This window comes from Castor canadensis, chromosome 19, assembly GCF_047511655.1.
Source record: "Castor canadensis chromosome 19, mCasCan1.hap1v2, whole genome shotgun sequence".
NCBI lineage: Eukaryota > Metazoa > Chordata > Mammalia > Rodentia > Castoridae > Castor > Castor canadensis.
Genome location: NC_133404.1, coordinates 31,977,435 through 31,990,339, shown reverse-complemented (window position 1 = coordinate 31,990,339; position 12,905 = coordinate 31,977,435). Strand labels below are relative to the sequence as shown.

Here is a 12,905-nt window from a genome sequence, read left to right as displayed (position 1 = left end):
CTTAGGGTTTACAAAATGATCATGTTAGGAACTGACAAAAAGGGACAAGGAGGGGGTACCACAAGAACTACAATGGGCTCCAGACACACCCAGCAGAAGCCTCCCACCAGGCTTTTCTTTGTCCTCCATATACTCTTATGAGGGGTCTAAACTTAGTCCAGGGGAAAAGCTAGAGAGCAATAAGAGGCTTTCTCCAGCCCTTTCTACTTTAAGTCTCTACAACCAGCAGATGTGGCTAAGTCACATTTCTTGGAGACAATACCCTCTACTTTTATCTTTGGGCTTTGTGGATTTAGGTACCCAATTCTTACCTAACTTCACGCAGGATGTTTGCTATAGTTTGGATCTGAATGTTCCCCAAAGGCCCATATGTAAAAGCTTACTCCTCAATTTTGTGCTCTTTGGAAGTGGTTGGTAGAAACTGTAAGAGGTAGGGACGAGAGAACACACTTAAATTTTGATAGCATCCTTAGAATTCAAGTATCCACCAACCTTGCAGCCATCAGGTAACTTAGACCTGTTTCACAAGAGGTAGTACAGGTCTCAAGGTCCCAAAAAGCTCACACAACTAGGATACAGGCAAAAAAAATGGTAATTGTAAAAGCCCTCTCATTCACTTCACTTGTCTTCTTTGCTATAAATTCTGTTTGTTGTATAATGAGGTTGTAATGAAGGGTGTGACTAAAGTGGGAGGGAACCAAAGATGATAAAAATACGGAAAAGGCCATATTACCTATAGAAAATGTACTGGACTTGGAATGGAGACTTGTCTGTTACAAGGCACAAAAATATTATTTTATAAGATTCCTTTACAAATGGAAAAATATAGGAAGTGCTCCAAAATATTTGTTAATTGAATGCTCAAATGACCAAGTGAAATTTATTATAACATTTATTGATGAACATCTATTGTGATACAAATTTAAACTAGAAAAAGAATGTATATGGAAGAGTTTGTTGCTAATGGATGTCTTCTGGATTGGCTTTTCCTAACAACCAGAGTGAGTGTTAAGTGGTTTATAACATATTAAATGGTCCAATGGCTCATTTGCTGGCCTCCTGTGCACACAGTTTAATTCATTCTAAGTCCAGCTTTTCCCCCGTTAATCTTACTTTAGTTAAATATGCCACAAATAGCTCTATAATTGTCCAAATTTTCACAAATTTTAGAAATTATTTCTCAGTAACTGGAACCAAGTTAGGAGTTTCTACACTATTGTTTTGTCCTGAATTTATTCAGATTTTAAAGTCAAATCCTTTTCCAAAATTCTAATACTATGAATAAAACAAGAAAATATCTTTACATTAATGAAAATGCATTTCAAAAGTATAGGAATAGCTTAAAAGAAAAAATACTCTGAAATGTCAGAATATAACTTTTGGTAAATTAACAGTCCAATGTGTTGCAGTAAATAATGTTCTCGTAGCAACTTAGATCTCAAATCCCTGAATCAGTGCAAAAATTCATCAGTTTGTCTCCCTGATAACTTAGCTACAATTTGGCCTATTATTGCAACAATAGAGAGAAGCTTTGTCCTTAGTTTCAGTATAAAAATTGATTCAAATTTAAACAAGAGGCAACACGTCCTTCTTATAGAGGATGTATCTTATACAGTTGCACTTTAGTTGTAAATGTTTTAACCACAAATTGGCCCATTTTAACACAGGATGTACACAGCAGTACATTTCACAGAGGACATATGTCATTCACCAGAGACCACCTAATAAAAGGACTTTAATATGCTCTACTTCTCAATTGAAGCAGAAATCAGAGTTTGGGGAGGGAGCAGTTCATGAGCTGATTTCTGTTGACCTGACCACCTTAGCTTTGAGTACTAGAATTACAACACACAAAATGCTCACAAAAGGATGATGGCTTCAGCAAGGAATAAAGTTAGGTTATTGGAATACTAAGGAAATACATTAAACAAAGGAAGTTGAAAAAAACACATCAGGGAAAGGTGAACTCTTCCCTTCACTCTACATCGTCTAGACCATGGAATTCCCTGGAGCTACATAAAAATAAAGAAAACACATGGTTTGTCTCATTGACTAAAAAGAAGATGAAACACAACTTTAACAAAAGAAAGAAAGAAAGAAAGATACTGGGGCTGGTTGTTCATGCCTGTAATCCTAGCTACTCAGGAGGCAGAGATCAGAAGGATTGAGGTTCAAAGCCAGCCTGGCCAAATAGTTCGTTAGACCCTATCTTGAAATAAACTCTTCACATAAAAGGGTTGGTGGTGTGGCTCAAGGTGTAGGTCCTGAATTCAAACCCCAGTGCAGAAAAAAAAAAGGAGAAAAAGAAAAAACTTGAAGGATGAAAATATAAATAAAGTTTACAAAAACTTCACATGTTTAAAGTGTAAAATTTGGCAGGTTGTAACAAATATATATGCATGTAAAATATGACTACAATCAAGATAAAGAATATCTAAGTCTCTTACCTCTGAAGGTTTCCTTGTTCTCCTTAGTAATCCCTTCTATCTCTCCACCTGCTCCCTCAATCTCTCCTTCACCCTTACTAACCCCTTCTGCAAGAATCCACCAGACTATTTTTTTGGTGGTATGGGTTTTGAACTCAGGACTTTGTGCTTCTGAGGAAGCAACTCTATAGGATGATTCACACTTCCAACCATTTTTACTTTGGTTTTTTTGAGATAGAATCTTGCTTTTGCCCAAGGCCAGCCTGGACTGTGATCCTATTCTATTTTAAGCTTCATGCTATAGCCAGGATGACAGATGGGCAACAGCAGGCCAAGCTTGTTTCTGTTGTGATGGAGTCTCCAGAATTCTCCCCACACCCCAGATGATCTAAAACCACAATGTTCCCCATCTCAGACTCCCACGTAGCTAGGATTACAGGAATGAGTCACCAGTGCCTGCCACCAAATTGTTTTCCAGAATGGCTGCTCGCTCCATTTTAAATAGCAGCCTATGTAAGTAAATGAGTTCCAGTTGCTCCTTTCTCAGAACACCTGGTATGGTCAGTTCTAATCTTAGCCATCCTATTTGTTGTGCAATAGTATCTCCTTGTATTTTAATTAGAATGTTCTAAGGATTGATGGTGTTGAGCATCTTTTGATGTGATTTTTTGCCATCCATAGTTTTGCTTTGGTGAAGTATCTATCTAACTTACTGATCTACTTTTTTTCTTGTTGTTTTCACATTGAATGTTGAAAATTCTTTAGATATTCTGGATTTGAGTTCTTTATTAAACACTTTCAAGATTTTTCCCTGTCTCTTTCCATTCTTTCACCAGTGTCATTTTGAAGAGTAGAAGTTTGGGATTTTGATGAAGTTTTGAATTTATTCTTTGTTCTTTTATGTCATGCCTTTGTGATTTTTTTTTTAGTTTAAATATTACTCTTTAATTATTCTTCTTTACCAACTTCTAATTCCTTGAGGTTTTTTTGGGTTTTTTATTGTTTTATTATTCATATGTGCATACAACGCTTGGGTCAAAATGTTCACTTGCTTTATTTTAGAAGGTTTATAGTACAGGTTTTATATTTAAGGCAATAATCCAGTTTGAGAGATTTGTTATTTTCTCATGCTATTATAAGCATAATTCCTTTTTAATTTCCATTTCCACTTATTTGCTGTTGTTCAGAGTGATCTGGTGCCCTACAACCTCACAAAACTCACCTACTTTGGTAGTTTTTTGGAGATCCCTTTGGATTTTCTACATAGACAATAAGGTCTGAACAAAGTTCCATTTCTTTTTTTCTAAGATTGATTTTTTTTCCTAATTGTGGTAATTTATTAGTAAAACACTGAATAAAGATTTGTTGATAGCTAATATCCTTGTCTTGTTCTTGATATTAGTTTTATGTTAGTTGGAGGTTTTTAATAGAGGCCTTTATGAGATTTAGGAAGTTCTCTTCTATTTCAAGTTTGAGAGCTTTCATCAGATACAGAGTGGGATTTTCTTTTTTTGAAATACTTTATCTGTATTTATTGAGATGATCATAAAGTTTTCCTATTTATTTTTCTAATGTAATGAATGACATCAATTGATATTTTCCAAATGTAAAACAACCCTGAATTCTTGGGATAATCCTGTATATTACCTTTTGTATGTGTTACTGGATCTGTTTGATTACAATCTTATATAGAATTCTTCTATATATTTCCACAAAATATTCAGTAGAAATTTTTCTTTGTTGGTAATATCTTTGTCTAACTGGGTATCATCTCATTTTTTATAGTTATATAGAATATTTTTTCTTAAATTCTCAGTAAGATTAACCAGTTAAGCCACCTAGGACTGAAGTTTTCATGTGAGAATATTTTAAACTACAAATTAGATTTCTTTAGCAGATATAGAGCTATGGTGGCGTGAGCATTGTTAGTTTGTAATTTTCAAAAAACTTGGTCTAGAGACATAACAAAAAGGAAAGCAACTATAATTAATACTACAGTGCATATCTGAAATCTTCTGAGAGAGTAGATCTGAAATGTTCTCACTACACTCACACACAAAAAGTAAATAATTATGTGAAGTAGGTGACATAATTTTTATGTTAGTTAGCTCAATTGTGGGAATCATTTCATAATATGAATGAAACCATCAGGTAGTATATTCATAAATACATGCCATTTTTGTCATTTATACTTCAATAAAGCTATAGAATATAACTTTAAGGAGTGGTTAAATAACAGAAAACTATCTTCTATATTTACCCGGGTAGTTATTTTAGATGCTCTTCATTACTTTGTCAACCCATATTTCCCTTACATGTTTCTTACACAGTAGATTTCCTGTTGGTTTATTCATGTTTGCTTTTGCATGTCTGAAAACATCTTTATTCTGCCTTAATTTCTGAAAGATATTTTTACTAGATATAGAACTCGAGGTTGGTGGGATTTGTTTAATTTTTCTTTTGTTAAAATTTCCACTACCATCTCGCTTGTATTGTTTCTAACTAGAAATTGTTATCCTTGTGCTTTTTCCTCTGTACTAAGACATCTTCTGTCTCTGGTCACCTTTAAGATTTTCTCTTATCACTGGATTTGAACAACTTGACTTTGGGGTGTTGTTTCTTTCTCATTTCTCCTAGTTGGGATTTGTTGGGCTTCTTTATAGTTTTTTAAATTAAATATACAACATATTTGGTTATCATTTTTTCAGGTATTTTCTTCTGCCCCCTACCCCAGGATTCTAATTACATATATATTGGACTGAATAAAGTACTTTCACAGTCCACTGAACCTTTCTTTCTCTTTTCTTTTCAATCCTTGATGTTTCATTTAGGATACTTTTCAATGCCATTGCTTCAAGTTCACTATTCTTTCCTTTGTAGTTTCTCATCAGTCATTAATCCTACCTATGATTCTTCTCAGAATTCTTCATTTTCATCTGCAGATTTTTGAGTTGGGTCTTTCTTACATATTTTCTGTGACTATTTATCATCTTAAATGCATGAAAAAAGTTATGATAACTGTCTTAGTGCTCTTTCCTAATGATTCTAAAATCTGTCATTTCTAGGTCAATTTTGATTGATTATTTTCCTCATTATAGGTCTTGTTTCCCTGCTTCTTTGCATGTCTAATAATATTTTTGATGATACACTGCAAATTTCCATTTCTTGAATGCTGGATATTTATTGTATTCCCATAACTATTCTTGAGCTTGGTTTGGTGGTCTAATCAAATTACATGGAAATGGGTTTTAAGCTTTCTGGTCTTGCTTTTTACGATTTGGTGGATGAGTCCACACATTAACTCAGTCTAAGACTAATTATTATTTATTATTGATGTAGGTGCTCCAGAGTATTCTACCCAATGCTCTGTGATTTGAGTTTTCTCAGCCTAATTGGTGGGAATAGGCAGTGTTTCAGATATTGGTGAGCACCAGGCACTACTACTCAGTCCTTTCAGATGTCTCCCCACCTTGCCCAGGTAGTTACTTCACACACTTGTACACATATGCTGGTCAGTGGGTTTTCAAAAACGCTTAAGGGAAAACTGGACGTGCAGATAACCTTCTCTCTCTCTCTCTCTCTCTCTCTCTCTCTCTCTCACTTTCTCTCTCTCTTCTCTCTCTCTCTCTCTCTCTCTCTCTCTCTCTCTCTCTCTCTCTTCCCCTACCTTCTTCCCTCCCTCCCTTTCTTTTTCTCATTCTGCAGCTCTTTTGTATCTGGTGCTCTGCCCTGCAAACCCTTGTCACTTGGCTCACAGCTACTTCTCTTAAACTCAAGTGTCCAAACAGCTCTGCCCAAATTCCCCTTCCTGAGCCACAACTGAAGTATTCTCTTCAAAGCAGTGGTCTGGGGGATATTGTAAAGCTCTGTGAATTTGTTTCACTTCCTGTTTCTCAGTGATAACTGCCCTTCATTGTCTGATATCCAATGTTTTCAAAAACAGTTTTTCATCTATTTTATATGTTTTGTTTTTCATTGTTTCAGGCAGGAGGGCAAATCTGTTTCCTGTTATGCTGTCTCAAATAGCACCTGAAATCTAGGTTTCCTCTTCTTTTAATCCATCTAATTCATATAGTCCTAAAGTTTGACTTCTTAACTACACAAAAAATTTTTCTCATCCAAGTTCTTGAATCTTGTTAATCTCATGTGAGGACACTTTTGAGGGCTATGAACCCCAGTTTAAGATCTCTGCACAAGAGGAAATTTCTATCTGATTTCACTAACCTCAAATTGCACTTTAGTGTCTCTTTCCATTGTAAATATGTGCCACAAATTGCAGTAATAGTAACATTCTTAAAACCATCACCACTAAGCATTACAGACATTTTCATCATTTACATTTCTTTTGCTCTTCCTTGGAAAGTGGGGATCTGAGTTCATAAGCCATGGTCCCTGTCTCTTTCCTACTGCAGGCCCTTTCCTCACATAGGACTATTCCAATACCCTGAAAGTCACTTTCTGTCTCTTGAGGTCACTTTCTATTTTTTCCTGTGTTACCAGTATTTTCTGTGGGCTGTCTGATTATATTTATGGATTGATATATTAAAACAATATATCTGGACTTTCATTACATATTACAAGACCCAAGAAACTTAAGGTCTCAGGGCTGGGAACACCCAAACGATACCCAGGTCATTGATACATAGCCCTGGGTTTTTCCTTTACACCATAAAGTGCCTGCTACTTCTGAACCAGGGTTCTAAATGAAGGCTGCCACAAAATGACAATTTAACCCAACAATTACATTTTAAGCATGAGAATGCCGTCCTACCACTAAGAAGCATCTGGAGATGAAACCCTTTTTACTTGTTTGTATAAAAACCTAAAATTGGGAGTCGATAAACAATGTCATTTATTTGAGCTTATTGAAAACTAAATGTACAATTAATTGCCCAATTCAACTTACATCACCAATTCTATACTAGCTCCCCAGTATCTGAGGGGTCTGGAGGAAAGCCATCAGGGTGGGAGATAAAATGAACATAAATTTCATAGTACCTGACACTCAATTCTACCTAATTTGTCCATTTTGGAAAAACTAGAAGAGTTGCATGTGCTTATGGAGACAAGCAGAACATACTTTTTTTCCAGTTGGTTCTACAAAGTAAGATGTTTATTCCTGCAGCTCTGAATCGTTGGATGGTGAGAGGAATTCTTATGCCAGTGGCCTGATCAGCTTCTTGGAGCCCACAACCTTTTCATAATGATATGCTCACAATGTGAAAGACAAAGGGCTACTCACTCACAGTTATGGCATATGGACACATCCCACCTTATAGACCTTCATGAGGTTCTGTGAAGGAGAAAGTAAAAAGAATTCTGTTTTTAAGAGTAAGGCTAGAGTAAATTCTATTAGAGAAATCTTATTTTCCTATAGACTTCTGTTATCAAGCCTGTGATGCAGTTCCCAGGAAGAAAGCGCCTACTGTGCATATGAGAAAACATTGGCTGGAAGCGGTCTAGGGAAACAGAAAAACAGAGCCCCCTGCAGGATGGCCGACAAATGACTGCATTCGAGGTGTTCAAAGCACCAGACTTCAGTAGAAACTTGCCAATCTGGATTTTCTATGCCCTAGTTAGGCTTCTGGCTTCTCCATCATCTCTTTCAAAGCTCTAAGAGTTTTCAGTCAAACCTGGTGACCCAGGATCCCAGGCTCCCATCCACAGCACTTAGCTTTCCTCCAGCTGTCTGGGATGATTCATCTACTGCTGCTTACCAAGTGTGATCTACTCTGGAAACTTCTGAAGTGGGACTTCTGATTAAAGAAGAATGAGTACTATCGGGCACCTACCACATAACTGGCACTGGTTAAGACCATCCATACTCTACATCTCCCTTAATCATCTCAACACTCTGAGGTAAGTGTTATTCCAGTGTTTTAGATAAGAAGCCAAACATTCAGGCTAATTGTGTAATTTATCAAAGATCATGTGGATGGTAATGGGAAAACTGGATCAAGGTCATCGGCCTCTAAACAACATGCTATTTCTATGCCATCTTCAGATACTTGTATACCAGTACCCTGACACTCTGAATCCCTATAGAATCCTTCATCTCCAGGGAATGTCAGCAAAAGTCTTCCATCTCAGAAAATAAATCTGAGCAATTGGCATTTGAATAACTTATAATCTGAGGGAAGAAAATTTGCTGTCTGGATCCTTGAAAATTTCAAAGATTCTTCAAGAAGAAATTGAGAAATAAAAGCAAATGTTGCCTAAATCAGAATCCTTAAAACTATTCTCAATGTCCATTAAAGATCACAGAAATCATAGACATGGTGACACTTGTAGTAATTCTAGCACTTGGGAGGCTGAGGCAGGAGGATGGAGAGTTTGAGGCCAGCCTGGGCTACATACTGAGAACTTATCTCAAAAAAACAAAAACAAAACAAAAAAATCATATATTTTGAAATGTGATTTGATTTGCTTCTATCTCAAATTCTTCAGTAATAGACTCAATGATTTTGACTTTAGGGTCCCTCATTTGACAGTGGAAGGTTAGGGAAAAATATAATTATCTAAATATCTGGTCTATTTCTTTATAATTTTGCTTCTTGGCATCCCTCCCACTATTGCTAGTTCTGACTACTTTGACCTTGACATCACAGTGCCTAACAGAATGACACCAAACACAGGCTGAGTATGTGAGCACATCCAAATCAATAAGGAATTCATTTCTGTTGGATTGTTTCTTGTATTTCCAGCAAAGGATATTCAGTATATAGTACAAATTCTAAAATCAAAAATTATTTTCAATTAATAAAATGGAGTGATTGGTGACAGAAGAGATCGTGCAAGTAAATAATAATTACCAATATATCGTGATCCAATATGAAATTTTAAAAGAGGGAAAACCCCTAGCCTAGAAAGTGGCTGTCTTTCAGGGTTGAATGTCTACCTTCTGGCCATTTCAAAAGTGTCCCAGGCCCTATTCTAGCCACCCAAGCCCCTCCTTGCCTTATCTGTGCATTAAGAATTCTGGAAATGATTGTTCATGGTTCACAGGGGGTTCGATCACAGAAAAGTAGTTGTTGATCTTTGGATGCCTGCAGGCCTGCAATCTGTGCTACAAGTTTATCCCTCCTAGAAAAAAAGAATGGAAAGGGGGTGAGAGGAAGGAAGAGATAAGAGAATAGGCCTGAAACAAGCATCTGTAACAAGCTAATTGGACCCTTGTGGGCCGCCTAGCAGGCACAAAATTAAAACAGAGCTTCGCCTTGCGCACTTTCAGGACCAGAGGTACACTGGATCTATCAGGTTTCACCCTGCTTTCTCCCTTGACCTTCAATTTTAAAGGACCTAATTATGGGTCTTGCTGAAGGATCACAAGCAAGTTTTCATCTAAAAAGAATAAGATATTTTGCCTCTGAACCAGAGACACTGTTAGAAGTTGGTAATTAGTATGACTTGTTAATGGAGTTTGGCTGTGATTAAGCAGTGATTGTGAGTTAGGTGGCTGTCAGTGGCTAAGCCTGCGAGGTGAGAGATGTTTAATGAGACACCTGTTGTGGGGTCCATTGGGGTTTGTTGCAGCTGATTGGCACTCAAATAGAGCAAGCTTTGAGCCTGGCACATGGTTGGCATCACAATGGCTGAGCTTCCTACACTGTCTGTCCATGGCTGGGGTCCCAGGTTCCCATGAGATCTAAGCTAACGAATGCAGTGTTCTGATTCCCATTAAATATTGTGCCCACTCTGTAGGAGTGGATCTCCAGGTCCCTGTGGCCCCTGCTCCCTAACAAACTCCAGGATGGATATTGGGCTCCCCTTCTCATCCAGCCACTCTGTTCCAGAGGTGTATAAAGAAATTGAGGCAAATTGGTTACTTTGTCCAAGTTCACCAGGGCCAGATGTCCTGTTCTCAAAGACAGCACTTTTCAAATTGGGAAAGGAATCCTGCAGAGTATGTTAAAATGCCATTTCTGACTAGTAGTTCCGGAATAAGACCAAGGGCTTCCAGGCATCACTCATGTTGCAGGGTGAGGACCATACCTTGAATGCAGGTTGATAGGATATCTTCTTATATTTGAGTCACACAGAGCACCTAAAAGACATATGGTTATTGTACACTTGAATTTAAGACTGTATTATGCTTTTTACAGAAAAGAGAGAGAAGGGAAATATATAGTACTTTGCCTAAAAACAAAGTCTGACTCCAAAGATGTTCTGAAACTCTCTAGTAAGTAAGGCATGTGGTGGGTAGCTAGTAGAAGCAACACAAAAATATAGTGGAAATCTGAACATTTACAGAAGGCTCATACTCCACACTCATGCCTTTGCCAGAACACTTCCAGAAGGAAAAAAAATGAAAAAAGGAGTTTAATCTCTGGATGCTGCTCTGTCACGGTGCTGGGGACCCAGTGGCGTCCATCCACCCTCACACCTGACTCTGTTCCCTGTCTCTCTTCCTCCTACCCTGTCCAAACCCATCTGACAAGTCCCCACCCTTTCCAGGTCAGCAGCCAGGACCCTCTGGGAAAAAAAGCCATTTGTTCTTTCATGCTGGATGTTAAGACAAAGCACATGTTGGGAGTCACAAAGTCTCCATAGCCACCTGGGCCAGGTCACACTCAAATGGCAGCCAGACCTCCACCCTGACCTGTAGCATGACTTAGCTTACAATTTAGACCATATTTCTCTAGCATTCAAATGAAACTTTTCTGTGATTAAAAAAAATCAAAAGCAAAAGTTCCACAATCTTCAGCAAAAGTTTAGGACTAACTTTGATAAACTTTCTTTGTACAGCACAAAAATAGCTGACAAATAGAGCAATTTCAGTCTTGACATTCCATCATTAATAATAAAAGCAGAAAAAAGTACTTGAATGGTGGAGCACCTGTGGCTCATGCCTGCAATCCTAGCTTCTCAGGAGGCAGGGATCCTGAGGATCACAGTTCAAATCCAGCCCAGGCAAATATTTCCCAAGACTCCATCTTGAAAATATTCAACAAAAAACGGCTAGTGGTGTGCTTTAAATGATAGAGTGCTTGCCTAGCAAGCAATACCACAGCCAAAAAAATAAAAAATCCTACTTGGATAATTCATATACTTGGAGAATTCATAAATGAAATTTAATAATAACAGTTTGTCTTAAATCCTATAGATAATTGGATATTTTATTTGGAGAAACATGTACTAAAGGAAATATAGTCTTACATAAAATATATTTCCCTTGTATTAAATATTCATTGTGTTCGATTTTTCTAAAGAAAAAATATTTAGCTAAGATGGGCAATTATATATTAAATGCAATTGAAAAATACTTGTCATAATTAACTACAATTTGACCTAATGAAAGACAAGTCTCAAACAGTAAGTTGTTTATGTATTTTTATATGTATTCACTTTCTTTATGTCTCTGCTCATGGCATCATAACATAAGGTGTCCTGGGGTTGCTCAAATATCACATGTGACATTTCCAGTAGAAACTCTGCCTCAGACTTCTAGAAGGATATTGAAGCTTCTGACCAATCTATCAACAGGGGTTCAGTACATGTTTTTGGTGAATAGAGAGACAAAGGACAGTCATATGCCATAAGCTTATAGGAGACGTAGACATGGTTCATGGAGAATTAGTTTCTGTTAAAATTTTCAAGTCCTAAATGGTGCTATATCTCAAGCATCCATATGAGAAATGCATGTGCAAGATGCTTTATGGTGGAGTGAACAAACAGCAGACCTAAAAACAGATGGATTTGAAGAAGAAACCTGGTTTGCCAAGACCCTATCTTAAAAATAACCAACAAAACCAACTAGCTGTATTGGAAACCAGTATCTTGACTTCTTTGGGCCTCAGTTTCTCCAAGCATAAGTTGGAAGTAATATTATTCTTGAAACCAAGGGAAACCCCAAGTAAGTCTTCTAGCTTTACTTGCTTTCAGTTACTTGCTTTTAGTTGAATTTTTAAGATCACTAATACTGGATGTCACTCAACTAAGCAATACATTAAGAGTCTCCCACTGACTTTGCTGTAGATAACACCTTGGACATGTGGATCATGATAACAGTTGCCTATGTTACTTTCCAGGGAGTTGAAGGTGCTTTTACTGAGACCACTAGCTCTTCACTTGGGCCTGTGTAATGTTTAATGAGTGAACTTTTGACATCAAGGGAGGCAGATACTCTACCCACAGATGAAGCTAGACCACCATTCTCTGAATATGCATCGCATGAAGACCCTGAAGGTTAAGAATGCATTCGCAAACTGCTGATTACTTCATTTCCAATCACTTCCCACCTGCTTTCTTATCCCGTAAATATCTCTAAGTCCTATGTTCAGGGAGACAGATAGGAGACTTGGGTAGAAGACCTCCATGTGCGGCTGCCTTACAAATAAACTCTTTGACAAAACTCATTTCAGTGACTGACACACTGTGTAGCAGGAAAAAAAACCACACCTGGTTTAATAATCGTTAGGTTTCATAATGGTCCTCCTGGTCACATCCAACCACCCACCCGCCAGCCACCCTGAATGCTGC

General features: G+C 37.4%; 1 long non-coding RNA gene across 1 annotated transcript in view; it reads left to right on the top strand.

Moving 5' to 3' along the window:
* LOC141419228 (uncharacterized) overlaps positions 1–12,662 on the top strand; it is a 47,654-nt gene extending 34,992 nt beyond the window's left edge. The window contains exons 3-4 of the long non-coding RNA XR_012443927.1: positions 7,552–8,285; positions 12,455–12,662. This is a non-coding gene — a long non-coding RNA (uncharacterized lncRNA). The remainder of the gene's footprint in view (positions 1–7,551; positions 8,286–12,454) is intronic.
* The last annotated feature ends 243 nt before the right edge of the window (positions 12,663–12,905 follow it).